We start from the raw sequence: 16,557 nt of genomic DNA on the forward strand, positions 1-16,557 counted from the left end.
TCAGTAGGTCGCTGTCCGAACACTGGTCCAGGCTGCGGGAAGTATTCCAGCGACTGCGAGCAGCCCATCTCAAGCTCAAGCCACGTAAGTGTTACATTGCGCAACGCGAGGTGGGGTACCTCGGACACCGAGTCAGCGAGGCAGGGGTGAGCACCGATCCCGAGAAGGTGCGTGCCGTAGTGGATTGGCCGCGGCCGAGGAACCTGACGGAGATCAGGTCATTCTTGGGACTCGCCACTTATTACCGTCGATTTGTAAAGGGATTCAGTGAGATTGCACGCCCCCTCACCCAACTCACCTCCCCTAAGAACCCCTATCAGTGGTCGGAGGCCTGCCAGACGGCTTTCACCACACTCAAAGACCACCTCACCCACACCCCCACCTTGGCTTTCCCAGATTTCACCACCGATTTTATTTTGGACACTGACGCCTGCAGCAGTGGGCTGGGCGCGGTGCTGTCGCAAGTGCAGGGTGGGACGGAGCGGGTCATCGCATACGCCAGTCGGACCCTGAGCGGGGCCGAACTGAACTATTGTGTAACCCGTCAGGAACTGTATGCTGTAATTTTCGCGTGTAAACAGTTCCGACCGTACTTGTACGGCAGGAAATGTCGTGTGCGCACCGATCATTATGCACTGCAGTTCCTCCTTACATTCAAGGAACCGCGGGGGCAGATGGCTCGATGGCTGGCGCAGCTGCAGGAGTACAACCTGCAGATCGAGTACCGAGTGGGGCGAACACACGCGAACGCGGACGCCTTGTCAAGACGGCCCGCGGTGCGCGCTGAGACGAGGGAGGGAGACGCCTGCCCGTGCTTCACGGGGGGACGCTGCCGCCAGGCAGCAGAACCCAAGGAGCGCGCGGAAACTAAACTCCCCCCCCCGAGAGAGAGTGCAGTGTGCGCCGCAGGAACCCCTGCAGAAGGAGCCCGGGGACAGACGGATCATCCCACCCCAACCGGGCGGATCCAAGAGGATGTCGGCTGCGCCTTCCCGGGCTTGGACGACGAGCAGCTGCGACAAACCCAGCAGCGGGATCCGGATCTGGCGGCGGTGGAGGCGGCACTGCGAGAGAGGAAGGATGCACTACCAGGGCCCTGGAGCGGTTTGTATGCCCGGTTGTGTGTAGAAAACGGGGTGGTGAGGGAACTGGCCGACGCTGGGCAGCCGGGGTGCATCTGCGTTCCCGCCCATGTGCGGCCCCAACTACTACGACTGGTACACGACCACCCGCTCGGGGGCCATGATGGGGAACGGCGCACCCGGGAGACTCTGCGTCGCCAGTATCTCTGGCCTAAATTAGCGCAAGATGTGGCCGCCTGGGTGCAGGGCTGCCGGGCCTGTCAGCAGTGTGGGCAAAAGCCGGCGAGGTACCAGGTACCCCTGAGGCCGTTCCGAGTCAGTCGGACGAATCAGTTGGTCGGAATCGACCTGCAGGGGCCCTTTCCACGATCCCACCGGGGCAACCGATATATTCTTGTAGCGGTGGAGTACTTCTGTGGTGCCACAGCGACGGGGCCGCTCGGCCGAGCCAGGGAGCCGCCCGGCTTCCACCGCCGCACTGCCCCCCATCACCCCCCCCACATAAACACGCACCCGCACCCACGTAGGGCCTCGTGGTCGGGTCACCTACCCTGAGTTTTCACCCGAGGGCCCCCTAGGGGGGTTACCCCACGGTTTCTCAGGGCCAGGGAATTGGACAGGACCCTTCCCAGGCCAAGTAACACTGCGGCGCCGTGGGCGGATTTGAGATCGCACGACCACGGCGAGCTCAGAGAGCCCCGCAGTTAGAAACGCATACAAACACAAACACGGGTCAGCAAGGCAGATAGCTGGGATCAGGAACCGGGACGACTGATTGGTCGAAAGTTCAAAGGCCGGCGGGATCGCAAAAGAGCGGGAAATCCTAGGCTCAGGATTGGTCGAGAGACCAAGGCGGTCGGGACGGGGGCGCCTAGCCTTTGATGTGAATAGTTTAAAAGAAAACGCAGGGGCAGTAGGGAACTCTCTTCTTCTGGAGTTTGGACACGGGGTCAGCGACGAAGGAGTCATCGGGCGAGCCGCTAGATTGTCTGCAGGACGATCTGAGCGCCGCAAGGTCACCAAGGACTACAGACGGTATCGTGTTGCGCGCCTTACAACACCTCAGAGCGGAGGGTAGGATCCGTAGGAGAGGGTTAGTTCGGGGTAAGGACGAGTAGGAAAGCGGTTTAGCAGAGAGCGCAGCATAGAATAGGGCTACACGGCACCAGAGTGTGGGTTAGAAGCGCCTTGCTGTCCCGCACACACACACGGGTGGCTCGGTTGGTTAGCAAGGGCTAATAAAATCTCGAGCGTAGTAACAAAACCGTGTTGTTGGGTGTTTTTGGAACGTGGTATTAGCGTGCACTGCATTCGCGAGTGTGTGGTCGTTGTACGCATAAAGGCCGTGGTCTCTGTACGATTGTGCGGGTACGGAGGTGTGTGCGTTAACGCCCGGGGAGAGCACTTTTGGTGTGTTGGCGTGACTACGCAGCCGTGTGAGAGGAGAATCGTCCTTGTACGATATTTGTGTTGACGTGCACGCGCGAGTGGGGGAGGGGACGAGTCGTCGTGTCGGCGTGTGCCCCGCTTGCGTGCGCTCGTTACTTGCGTAAGCTCTCGGCGTGCGTAATCGGCGTGCCCAAGGTGCGCGATCGTAACGTGGGCGGCCAGCGCAGCGCAGAGCGGCGCAGGAGTGGGTATCGCGTGTGGAGCTGTACGCGTGTGTGCGCGCACGTTCACGACGTGTGTAACACAGGTGCGCGATCCTAACGTGAGTGGTCAGGGTTGGGTGAGTGCCGTGCAGAGCTGTGTGTGGGTGTGCGCGTGCGTGGTTATCCATGCCTGCTACGCGGACCCGCGGTGGAGGGGAATCCTCGGGTGACGGCTCCCACACCCTGGGTGAGGAGCCTAGCGGCGGTTCGCTTAGCAGCGGGGGGGCGATTGATGATGTTAGTCCGGCCGTTAGTATTATCGAGGGAGGGATCTCGGGGGCTAGCGACCCCCACAAATTGGTGTCAGAAGCGGTACGGACCCCCGCGTTACCTCACGCTAAAATAAGACTGATATTTACCGGCCGGGGGGCCCCTTCGTGGAAGGCATTCGCCCGCAATCTCTTAGGGGCCAAGGAAATTAATGGATGGACGGACGCGCAGGCAGTACGTCAACTTAATATGAATCTTGATGGGCGGGCAGCCGATTTTGTAGAAGCGTTACCCGCGAGCGCACAGACACAGCTAGAGGAGCTGATGCGCCGACTCGATCAGCGTTTTGGCACGCGTGACGAGGAGGAAGCAAAATCGGCCTTAGAGGCGCGCCGTCGCCAACCTGGCGAAGATCTCCGTGATTACGCCGAGGATGTGCGCGAGTTAACAAAGATCGCACGCCCGGGGTACGCAACTGAGGTTATTGAGGAACTGGCTGCCGAGAAAATCCAGCGGTACCTGTCTCGCACGGCGTGGTGGCAGCCAGACATGAGCTGCCCACGTCTTCCCTTTAACACCCTTGTCGAGCGCGCACGTAAGTGTGAAAGAATTCACAGCGAACGCGCGCAGCTCCGGGGGCTGGGACGAGAGCGCGCCATTGCGAGCCTGCTCTCGGAAGACGAGGAGGAGGAACAGGAGCTCGCGAGGACGGTAAGGGGCCGGGAAAGAGAACCTCCAGTGTCCCGCGAGACAACCCCGGGATGGGTTGCCGGTATACAAACGGGTATAAAGGATGTCTCCGGCCAGGTAACCCAGGTAGGTGACAGGGTAACCCAGGTAGGTGACAGGGTAACCCAAGTAGACAACAAGGTAACCCAAGTACGGGCACACATGACTGCGCTGGAGACAATGGTAGAGACGGTCCAGGCCGAGGTAGGAGGATTAACTGGGAGAGTGGCTCGACTGGAGGCAGAGTCGGGGCAGCGGCGTGCCGGAGGGGGGATAGGGAACGGACGGGGGGGCTCCTACGGGACGGCCCCCCGTGCGTGTTACCTGTGTGACCGGCGAGGGCATCTCGTGAGAGACTGTCCGCAGATCGCCCGCGCTAGAAACGCGCCGGGGTTAAACCCCAACGCCCCCTAGAGAGTGGACCATCTGGGGGTGCATTCGAAGCGGTCCCGATGCAAAAAGACGGTAATAATGGCGAGCGAGTGATCTCCACACAGGTTCCAACAACAACGCCCACGGAAACGGTGACTCCTGGCGACTGGCTACGGGAGCTGGTGGCGGGGATCACGGGGGCCACGTCGCTGGTGGAAGGGGAGGTAAACGGAGTGCGTACCCGAATTCTGCTGGACACGGGGGCGGTGGCCTCGCTCGTGAGCGCAGCGCACTGCAGCGCGATCGGGGTCGACGTGCGTCACCTGCAGGCACCGGACCGCGCGCTGCACACGGCGAGCGGAGCCGGAATGGGGCTGCTGGGGAGAGCCACCCTAGAGGTCCGCATAGGCAGTCAGGTGTGCACCCAGGAGTTCTACGTGTCGAGTGCGTTGTGTCACGAGTGTATCGCAGGTACCGACCTCTTAGAACGGCTGGGACTCAACGTGCAACCCCGCCAGCGATGCGCCACCATGGAGAGCAACGGCGAGCGGATACCGTTCCTGGGACGAGAACCAACGCGCCCCCGCTTCGCACCTGTGGCCGCTACGCTGGTGTCGGCCGTCACCATCGGGCCTCTCGCCGAGATGCTGGTGCCGGTGGCAACCCTCTCCACCGACCCAACCCACCGACCATCGGGCGAGGTAATGCTGACTCCTCACCCGGAGTTGGCATCGCGATACGGGGTGGTAGGGTCAGCCACACTGGTAAACGCAGATGGGGGCCGGCTGTTTATACGTGTGTTTAACCCACACAGTACCCCGGCAATGATACGACGACGCACCCCGGTAGCCACCGTACACCCCCTGCATGCTCGCCACTCGAACGACTCGGTGTTCGCACTCTGGGCGGAGGACCCTGGCCGCCCCGAGGACAGCCAGGATCTGGCCTGGCGGGTCGGCCCGACCCCCCGAGCCGAGATTGTTCCCCTGCAGGATGCGTTACATGTGCCTTGGGCAGCCTTACCTAAGGGGGAGGCCGATCAGCTGCGCGGGTTATTGCGGGAGTACGCCGACGTGTTCAGTGAGCACGATTCGGACGTGGGCCGGACCGACCTGGTCAAGCACCAAATTGACACAGGTGCAGCCCGACCCATCAAACTCCCCGCATACCGAGTGGGCGCGCCTGAACGGACCCAGATCAAAGAGGCAGTCACGGATATGCTACGCAATAACATAATCCAGCCCTCCGCGAGCCCTTGGTCTGCCCCGGTGGTACTGGTAACGAAAAAGGACGGATCGACTCGGTTCTGCGTTGATTACCGAAAATTGAACGCAGTCACCCTCGGCGACGCTTTTCCCATCCCACGCATCGACGACACCTTCGACAGTCTCGCAGGAGCGCGGTATTTTTCCACCCTCGATCTGGCGTCCGGTTACTGGCAGGTGGAGATGACGGAGGAGGATCGGCCAAAAACAGCATTCACCACCCCGATGGGCCTGTTTGAGTTTCGAGTGTTGCCGTTCGGACTCACTAACGCGCCCGCGACGTTCCAGCGGTTGATGGAGTTGGTGATGCGGGGCTTGCAGTGGGAACAGTGCCTGATTTACCTGGACGACGTAATAGTGTTCAGTAGGTCGCTGTCCGAACACTGGTCCAGGCTGCGGGAAGTATTCCAGCGACTGCGAGCAGCCCATCTCAAGCTCAAGCCACGTAAGTGTTATGTGGGGGTCGCTAGCCCCCGAGATCCCTCCCTCGATAATACTAACGGCCGGACTAACATCATCAATCGCCCCCCCGCTGCTAAGCGAACCGCCGCTAGGCTCCTCACCCAGGGTGTGGGAGCCGTCACCCGAGGATTCCCCTCCACCGCGGGTCCGCGTAGCAGGCATGGATAACCACGCACGCGCACACCCACACACAGCTCTGCACGGCACTCACCCAACCCTGACCACTCACGTTAGGATCGCGCACCTGTGTTACACACGTCGTGAACGTGCGCGCACACACGCATACAGCTCCACACGCGATACCCACTCCTGCGCCGCTCTGCGCCGCGCTGGCCGCCCACGTTACGATCGCGCACCTTGGGCACGCCGATTACGCACGCCGAGAGCTTACGCAAGTAACGAGCGCACGCAAGCGGGGCACACGCCGACACGACGACTCGTCCCCTCCCCCACTCGCGCGTGCACGTCAACACAAATATCGTACAAGGACGATTCTCCTCTCACACGGCTGCGTAGTCACGCCAACACACCAAAAGTGCTCTCCCCGGGCGTTAACGCACACACCTCCGTACCCGCACAATCGTACAGAGACCACGGCCTTTATGCGTACAACGACCACACACTCGCGAATGCAGTGCACGCTAATACCACGTTCCAAAAACACCCAACAACACGGTTTTGTTACTACGCTCGAGATTTTATTAGCCCTTGCTAACCAACCGAGCCACCCGTGTGTGTGTGCGGGACAGCAAGGCGCTTCTAACCCACACTCTGGTGCCGTGTAGCCCTATTCTATGCTGCGCTCTCTGCTAAACCGCTTTCCTACTCGTCCTTACCCCGAACTAACCCTCTCCTACGGATCCTACCCTCCGCTCTGAGGTGTTGTAAGGCGCGCAACACGATACCGTCTGTAGTCCTTGGTGACCTTGCGGCGCTCAGATCGTCCTGCAGACAATCTAGCGGCTCGCCCGATGACTCCTTCGTCGCTGACCCCGTGTCCAAACTCCAGAAGAAGAGAGTTCCCTACTGCCCCTGCGTTTTCTTTTAAACTATTCACATCAAAGGCTAGGCGCCCCCGTCCCGACCGCCTTGGTCTCTCGACCAATCCTGAGCCTAGGATTTCCCGCTCTTTTGCGATCCCGCCGGCCTTTGAACTTTCTACCAATCAGTCGTCCCGGTTCCTGATCCCAGCTATCTGCCTTGCTGACCCGTGTTTGTGTTTGTATGCGTTTCTAACTGCGGGGCTCTCTGAGCTCGCCGTGGTCGTGCGATCTCAAATCCGCCCACGGCGCCGCAGTGTTACTTGGCCTGGGAAGGGTCCTGTCCAATTCCCTGGCCCTGAGAAACCGTGGGGTAACCCCCCTAGGGGGCCCTCGGGTGAAAACTCAGGGTAGGTGACCCGACCACGAGGCCCTACGTGGGTGCGGGTGCGTGTTTATGTGGGGGGGGTGATGGGGGCAGTGCGGCGGTGGAAGCCGGGCGGCTCCCTGGCTCGGCCGAGCGGCCCCGTCGCTGTGGCACCACATAGCCCCCCGGGGTGCCAGTCCCCGTCCCGGGTTGACTGGAGCACCTCGCCTGGGTTGCCCCCACGAGGTATCGCCGCGGGGTCCGCGGGATTCGCCCGGCCCTTGTGGCTGGCCTCGGGGGTGGCGGCTCCGTCTCCTGGGGCTCCGGCGGTGGTCTCCTCCTCCATTCCAACGGCTCCCCTCGGTCTCTGGCACCTGCGGGCTGGGGAACAAACTCAGAGGCGGTGGGGTTTAAGGGTCGCCGTCCTCGTCGCCCCCGGCCCCGCCCGGGGCCCCTCGGAGCCCGGGGCTCCGTGGGGCCCATATACTGCGCGAGGCCCCCGGGCACGGGGGGTGGGGGGACCCCGGGGTTTCGGGGTACTTGGATGGCGGGGCTCCCCCCCTCGGGGGTTGCTCGCCACGGCTTCAGTCGGCGGATGTTGACCACCATCTCCCGGCCCCTCTCTCCTCCCTGAATCAGCACCGTCCATGGTGAGATCTGCCGTCTCACAATCCAGGGTCCTCGCCAGTAGGTGGTCAGCTTTCCCACCTGTCCGGCACCGACGCGGGGAGTGTACAGCCACACCTCGGAGCCCGCAGTGTAGAAGGGGGGCTCCATACGGGGTCGGGCGCCCTGCTCTTGCCGCTGGTGCGCGGCCTCTCCGTGCGGGTAGGCTCGGCCCCTGGCCCCTCGCAGGGTCTCCAGCAAGTGCTCCACGGGGTGGCTCCCTTCCTCCCGTTGCGGCGGAGGGACACCGAACAGCAGATCTGCGGGCAGGCGAGACTCGCGACCAAACATCATTAGGAACGGGGTCTGTCCTGTAGATGTGTGAACGGCGGTGGTGTAGGCGAACAGGGCATAGGGGAGGTGTTCGTCCCAGTCCTGTTGATTCGCGGCCGCCATGCGTTTAAGCTTCCCGGCCAGAGTCTGGTTCATCCTCTCTACCATCCCGTTCGCCTGGGGGTGATATGCCGTGGTTCGGTCCTTCTGGATCCCGAACTCTCGGCACAGCGCCTGGAATAGTTCGGCCTCGAATTCACTACCCTGGTCGGTAATGACTCGTTCGGGGATCCCGCACTTAAGTACGTAGTTTTCCACGAAGGCCCGGGCCACTACGAGGGCTGTTTTATCCGGGATAGCCACCGCCACGGGGTAGCGGGTGAAGTACTCCACCGCTACAAGAATATATCGGTTGCCCCGGTGGGATCGTGGAAAGGGCCCTTGCAGGTCGATTCCGACCAACTGATTCGTCCGACTGACTCGGAACGGCCTCAGGGGTACCTGGTACCTCGCCGGCTTTTGCCCACACTGCTGACAGGCCCGGCAGCCCTGCACCCAGGCGGCCACATCTTGCGCCAATTTAGGCCAGAGATACTGGCGACGCAGAGTCTCCCGGGTGCGCCGTTCCCCATCATGGCCCCCGAGCGGGTGGTCGTGTACCAGTCGTAGCAGCTGGGGTCGCACCTGGGCAGGAACACAGATACACCCCGGCTGGCCGGCCTCGGTTAACTCCCGTACCACTCCGTTCTGTACACACAACCGGGCATACAAACCGCTCCAGGGTCCTGGTAGGGCGCTCTTTTCCTCCCGCAGTGCCGCCTCCACTGCCGCCAGATCCGGATCTCGCTGCTGGGTCTGTCTCAGCTGCTCGTCGTTTAGGCCCGGGAAGGCACAGCCGACGTCCTCCTGGGTCCGTCCGATCGGGTCCCGAGCCGCGGGTCCCGCGCTTGCCGGGCGGTCGACGGGATCCTCAGTGCCACCTGCGAGGGTCTCTGTGGCGCACACTGCACTCTCTCTCGGGGGGGGGAGTTTAGTTTCCGCGCGCTCCTTGGGTTCTGCTGCCTGGCGGCAGCGTCCCCCCGTGAAGCACGGGCAGGCGTCTCCCTCCCTCGTCTCAGCGCGCACCGCGGGCCGTCTTGACAAGGCGTCCGCGTTCGCGTGTGTCCGCCCCGCTCGGTACTCGATCTGCAGGTTGTACTCCTGCAGCTGCGCCAGCCATCGAGCCATCTGCCCCCGCGGTTCCTTGAATGTAAGGAGGAACTGCAGTGCATAATGATCGGTGCGCACACGACATTTCCTGCCGTACAAGTACGGTCGGAACTGTTTACACGCGAAAATTACAGCATACAGTTCCTGACGGGTTACACAATAGTTCAGTTCGGCCCCGCTCAGGGTCCGACTGGCGTACGCGATGACCCGCTCCGTCCCACCCTGCACTTGCGACAGCACCGCGCCCAGCCCACTGCTGCAGGCGTCAGTGTCCAAAATAAAATCGGTGGTGAAATCTGGGAAAGCCAAGGTGGGGGTGTGGGTGAGGTGGTCTTTGAGTGTGGTGAAAGCCGTCTGGCAGGCCTCCGACCACTGATAGGGGTTCTTAGGGGAGGTGAGTTGGGTGAGGGGGCGTGCAATCTCACTGAATCCCTTTACAAATCGACGGTAATAAGTGGCGAGTCCCAAGAATGACCTGATCTCCGTCAGGTTCCTCGGCCGCGGCCAATCCACTACGGCACGCACCTTCTCGGGATCGGTGCTCACCCCTGCCTCGCTGACTCGGTGTCCGAGGTACCCCACCTCGCGTTGCGCAATGTAACACTTACGTGGCTTGAGCTTGAGATGGGCTGCTCGCAGTCGCTGGAATACTTCCCGCAGCCTGGACCAGTGTTCGGACAGCGACCTACTGAACACTATTACGTCGTCCAGGTAAATCAGGCACTGTTCCCACTGCAAGCCCCGCATCACCAACTCCATCAACCGCTGGAACGTCGCGGGCGCGTTAGTGAGTCCGAACGGCAACACTCGAAACTCAAACAGGCCCATCGGGGTGGTGAATGCTGTTTTTGGCCGATCCTCCTCCGTCATCTCCACCTGCCAGTAACCGGACGCCAGATCGAGGGTGGAAAAATACCGCGCTCCTGCGAGACTGTCGAAGGTGTCGTCGATGCGTGGGATGGGAAAAGCGTCGCCGAGGGTGACTGCGTTCAATTTTCGGTAATCAACGCAGAACCGAGTCGATCCGTCCTTTTTCGTTACCAGTACCACCGGGGCAGACCAAGGGCTCGCGGAGGGCTGGATTATGTTATCGCGTAGCATATCCGTGACTGCCTCTTTGATCTGGGTCCGTTCAGGCGCGCCCACTCGGTATGCGGGGAGTTTGATGGGTCGGGCTGCACCTGTGTCAATTTGGTGCTTGACCAGGTCGGTCCGGCCCACGTCCGAATCGTGCTCACTGAACACGTCGGCGTACTCCCGCAATAACCCGCGCAGCTGATCGGCCTCCCCCTTAGGTAAGGCTGCCCAAGGCACATGTAGCGCATCCTGCAGGGGAACAATCTCGGCTCGGGGGGTCGGGCCGACTCGCCAGGCCAGATCCTGGCTGTCCTCGGGGCGGCCAGGGTCCTCCGCCCAGAGTGCGAACACCGAGTCGTTCGAGTGGCGAGCGTGCAGGGGGTGTACGGTGGCTACCGGGGTGCGTCGTCGTATCATTGCCGGGGTACTGTGTGGGTTAAACACACGTATAAACAGCCGGCCCCCATCTGCGTTTACCAGTGTGGCTGACCCTACCACCCCGTATCGCGATGCCAACTCCGGGTGAGGAGTCAGCATTACCTCGCCCGATGGTCGGTGGGTTGGGTCGGTGGAGAGGGTTGCCACTGGCACCAGCATCTCGGCGAGAGGCCCGATGGTGACGGCCGACACCAGCGTAGCGGCCACGGGTGTGAAGCGTGGGCGATTCGGCTCCTGTCCTAGGAACGGAATCCGCTCCCCGCTGCCCTCCACCGTAGCGCATCGTTGCCGGGGCTGTACGTTAAGTCCCAACTTTTCCAGGAGGTCCGTTCCTGCAATGCACTCGTGGCACAACACACTCGAAACGTAGAATTCCTGTGTGCACACCTGGTTTCCTAGACGGACCTCGAGGGAGACCTTCCCCAGCAACCCCATCCCGGCTCCGCTTGCCGTGTGCAGCGCGCGATCCGGGGCCTGCAGGCAGCCCACGTCCACCCCGAGCATGCTGCAGTGCGCGGCGCTCATGAGAGAGGCCACGGCGCCCGTGTCCAACAGGATCCGGGTGCGCTGCCCGTTCACCTGGCCTTCCACCAGCGACGTGGCTCCCGTTATCCCTGCCACCAGCTCCCGCAGCCAATCGCCCGAGGTCCATGCGCCCTTGGGTGTTGTCGTTGTAACCTGTTTATGGATCACTCGCTCGCCATTATTATTACAGCTGGTTTGGGTCGGGTCTACGTCGATTTCATCCCCTGGTGGTCCCCTCTCTAGGGGGGGCTTAGTGTTTGACCTATGCATCGGCCTCGCACGGGCGCGCTGAGGGCAGTCCCTCATGAGATGCCCTCGACGGTCGCACACATAACACGTCCTGGGAGGAGTGGCGGCTCTGTGGCGAACTTTCTGCCCACTCCCTCCTCCCCCCGTGCGCTGTTGCTCATACTCTGCTTCTAGTCGGGCTATCCTCCCAGTTAATCCTCCTACCTCGGCCTGGACCGTCTCTACCATTGTCTCCAGCGCAGTCATGTGTGCCCGTACTTGGGTTACCTTGTTGTCTACTTGGGTTACCCTGTCACCTACCTGGGTTACCCTGTCACCTACCTGGGTTACCTGGCCGGAGACATCCTTTATACCCGTTTGTATACCGGCAACCCATCCCGGGGTTGTCTCGCGGGACACTGGAGGTTCTCTTTCCCGGCCCCTTACCGTCCTCGCGAGCTCCTGTTCCTCCTCCTCGTCTTCCGAGAGCAGGCTCGCAATGGCGCGCTCTCGTCCCAGCCCCCGGAGCTGCGCGCGTTCGCTGTGAATTCTTTCACACTTACGTGCGCGCTCGACAAGGGTGTTAAAGGGAAGACGTGGGCAGCTCATGTCTGGCTGCCACCACGCCGTGCGAGACAGGTACCGCTGGATTTTCTCGGCAGCCAGTTCCTCAATAACCTCAGTTGCGTACCCCGGGCGTGCGATCTTTGTTAACTCGCGCACATCCTCGGCGTAATCACGGAGATCTTCGCCAGGTTGGCGACGGCGCGCCTCTAAGGCCGATTTTGCTTCCTCCTCGTCACGCGTGCCAAAACGCTGATCGAGTCGGCGCATCAGCTCCTCTAGCTGTGTCTGTGCGCTCGCGGGTAACGCTTCTACAAAATCGGCTGCCCGCCCATCAAGATTCATATTAAGTTGACGTACTGCCTGCGCGTCCGTCCATCCATTAATTTCCTTGGCCCCTAAGAGATTGCGGGCGAATGCCTTCCACGAAGGGGCCCCCCGGCCGGTAAATATCAGTCTTATTTTAGCGTGAGGTAACGCGGGGGTCCGTACCGCTTCCGACACCAATTTGTGGGGGTCGCTAGCCCCCGAGATCCCTCCCTCGATAATACTAACGGCCGGACTAACATCATCAATCGCCCCCCCGCTGCTAAGCGAACCGCCGCTAGGCTCCTCACCCAGGGTGTGGGAGCCGTCACCCGAGGATTCCCCTCCACCGCGGGTCCGCGTAGCAGGCATGGATAACCACGCACGCGCACACCCACACACAGCTCTGCACGGCACTCACCCAACCCTGACCACTCACGTTAGGATCGCGCACCTGTGTTACACACGTCGTGAACGTGCGCGCACACACGCATACAGCTCCACACGCGATACCCACTCCTGCGCCGCTCTGCGCCGCGCTGGCCGCCCACGTTACGATCGCGCACCTTGGGCACGCCGATTACGCACGCCGAGAGCTTACGCAAGTAACGAGCGCACGCAAGCGGGGCACACGCCGACACGACGACTCGTCCCCTCCCCCACTCGCGCGTGCACGTCAACACAAATATCGGACAAGGACGATTCTCCTCTCACACGGCTGCGTAGTCACGCCAACACACCAAAAGTGCTCTCCCCGGGCGTTAACGCACACACCTCCGTACCCGCACAATCGTACAGAGACCACGGCCTTTATGCGTACAACGACCACACACTCGCGAATGCAGTGCACGCTAATACCACGTTCCAAAAACACCCAACAACACGGTTTTGTTACTACGCTCGAGATTTTATTAGCCCTTGCTAACCAACCGAGCCACCCGTGTGTGTGTGCGGGACAGCAAGGCGCTTCTAACCCACACTCTGGTGCCGTGTAGCCCTATTCTATGCTGCGCTCTCTGCTAAACCGCTTTCCTACTCGTCCTTACCCCGAACTAACCCTCTCCTACGGATCCTACCCTCCGCTCTGAGGTGTTGTAAGGCGCGCAACACGATACCGTCTGTAGTCCTTGGTGACCTTGCGGCGCTCAGATCGTCCTGCAGACAATCTAGCGGCTCGCCCGATGACTCCTTCGTCGCTGACCCCGTGTCCAAACTCCAGAAGAAGAGAGTTCCCTACTGCCCCTGCGTTTTCTTTTAAACTATTCACATCAAAGGCTAGGAGCCCCCGTCCCGACCGCCTTGGTCTCTCGACCAATCCTGAGCCTAGGATTTCCCGCTCTTTTGCGATCCCGCCGGCCTTTGAACTTTCGACCAATCAGTCGTCCCGGGTCCTGATCCCAGCTATCTGCCTTGCTGACCCGTGTTTGTGTTTGTATGCGTTTCTAACTGCGGGGCTCTCTGAGCTCGCCGTGGTCGTGCGATCTCAAATCCGCCCACGGCGCCGCAGTGTTACTTGGCCTGGGAAGGGTCCTGTCCAATTCCCTGGCCCTGAGAAACCGTGGGGTAACCCCCCTAGGGGGCCCTCGGGTGAAAACTCAGGGTAGGTGACCCGACCACGAGGCCCTACGTGGGTGCGGGTGCGTGTTTATGTGGGGGGGGTGATGGGGGGCAGTGCGGCGGTGGAAGCCGGGCGGCTCCCTGGCTCGGCCGAGCGGCCCCGTCGCTGTGGCACCACAACTGCGCGCCATGTCAACAGTCCCTTGTCACCGAACTTTTAACTGGACGTTTTAATCGAACTTTGAAATGAATAAATATATGGATTTTCAGATGGACAACAAACTGAAGAAAATTACTCAAAATTAACCGACATTAAATAGAAAGTTTAACATTTTACGTGGCAAGAGGTGAGTAGCTCACGCACTGCAGAAGGGTCGCGCGCCTTGAACAAGATCGAGGCACGGTGCACAATCATCACCACTCAAATTCAACTCAAGTGACTCTGCAGTCGAATGTTTAAAGAAAATATATAATCTTACGTTTAATGTGTGGTGCCACAGCGACGGGGCCGCTCGGCCGAGCCAGGGAGCCGCCCGGCTTCCACCGCCGCACTGCCCCCCATCACCCCCCCCACATAAACACGCACCCGCACCCACGTAGGGCCTCGTGGTCGGGTCACCTACCCTGAGTTTTCACCCGAGGGCCCCCTAGGGGGGTTACCCCACGGTTTCTCAGGGCCAGGGAATTGGACAGGACCCTTCCCAGGCCAAGTAACACTGCGGCGCCGTGGGCGGATTTGAGATCGCACGACCACGGCGAGCTCAGAGAGCCCCGCAGTTAGAAACGCATACAAACACAAACACGGGTCAGCAAGGCAGATAGCTGGGATCAGGAACCGGGACGACTGATTGGTAGAAAGTTCAAAGGCCGGCGGGATCGCAAAAGAGCGGGAAATCCTAGGCTCAGGATTGGTCGAGAGACCAAGGCGGTCGGGACGGGGGCGCCTAGCCTTTGATGTGAATAGTTTAAAAGAAAACGCAGGGGCAGTAGGGAACTCTCTTCTTCTGGAGTTTGGACACGGGGTCAGCGACGAAGGAGTCATCGGGCGAGCCGCTAGATTGTCTGCAGGACGATCTGAGCGCCGCAAGGTCACCAAGGACTACAGACGGTATCGTGTTGCGCGCCTTACAACACCTCAGAGCGGAGGGTAGGATCCGTAGGAGAGGGTTAGTTCGGGGTAAGGCCGAGTAGGAAAGCGGTTTAGCAGAGAGCGCAGCATAGAATAGGGCTACACGGCACCAGAGTGTGGGTTAGAAGCGCCTTGCTGTCCCGCACACACACACGGGTGGCTCGGTTGGTTAGCAAGGGCTAATAAAATCTCGAGCGTAGTAACAAAACCGTGTTGTTGGGTGTTTTTGGAACGTGGTATTAGCGTGCACTGCATTCGCGAGTGTGTGGTCGTTGTACGCATAAAGGCCGTGGTCTCTGTACGATTGTGCGGGTACGGAGGTGTGTGCGTTAACGCCCGGGGAGAGCACTTTTGGTGTGTTGGCGTGACTACGCAGCCGTGTGAGAGGAGAATCGTCCTTGTACGATATTTGCGTTTTGGCACGCGTGACGAGGAGGAAGCAAAATCGGCCTTAGAGGCGCGCCGTCGCCAACCTGGCGAAGATCTCCGTGATTACGCCGAGGATGTGCGCGAGTTAACAAAGATCGCACGCCCGGGGTACGCAACTGAGGTTATTGAGGAACTGGCTGCCGAGAAAATCCAGCGGTACCTGTCTCGCACGGCGTGGTGGCAGCCAGACATGAGCTGCCCACGTCTTCCCTTTAACACCCTTGTCGAGCGCGCACGTAAGTGTGAAAGAATTCACAGCGAACGCGCGCAGCTCCGGGGGCTGGGACGAGAGCGCGCCATTGCGAGCCTGCTCTCGGAAGACGAGGAGGAGGAACAGGAGCTCGCGAGGACGGTAAGGGGCCGGGAAAGAGAACCTCCAGTGTCCCGCGAGACAACCCCGGGATGGGTTGCCGGTATACAAACGGGTATAAAGGATGTCTCCGGCCAGGTAACCCAGGTAGGTGACAGGGTAACCCAGGTAGGTGACAGGGTAACCCAAGTAGACAACAAGGTAACCCAAGTACGGGCACACATGACTGCGCTGGAGACAATGGTAGAGACGGTCCAGGCCGAGGTAGGAGGATTAACTGGGAGAGTGGCTCGACTGGAGGCAGAGTCGGGGCAGCGGCGTGCCGGAGGGGGGATAGGGAACGGACGGGGGGGCTCCTACGGGACGGCCCCCCGTGCGTGTTACCTGTGTGACCGGCGAGGGCATCTCGTGAGAGACTGTCCGCAGATCGCCCGCGCTAGAAACGCGCCGGGGTTAAACCCCAACGCCCCCTAGAGAGTGGACCATCTGGGGGTGCATTCGAAGCGGTCCCGATGCAAAAAGACGGTAATAATGGCGAGCGAGTGATCTCCACACAGGTTCCAACAACAACGCCCACGGAAACGGTGACTCCTGGCGACTGGCTACGGGAGCTGGTGGCGGGGATCACGGGGGCCACGTCGCTGGTGGAAGGGGAGGTAAACGGAGTGCGTACCCGAATTCTGCTGGACACGGGGGCGGTGGCCTCGCTCGTGAGCGCAGCGCACTG

Source organism: Lampetra fluviatilis, chromosome 48 (genome assembly GCF_964198595.1).
Source record: "Lampetra fluviatilis chromosome 48, kcLamFluv1.1, whole genome shotgun sequence".
NCBI classification, from domain to species: domain Eukaryota; kingdom Metazoa; phylum Chordata; class Hyperoartia; order Petromyzontiformes; family Petromyzontidae; genus Lampetra; species Lampetra fluviatilis.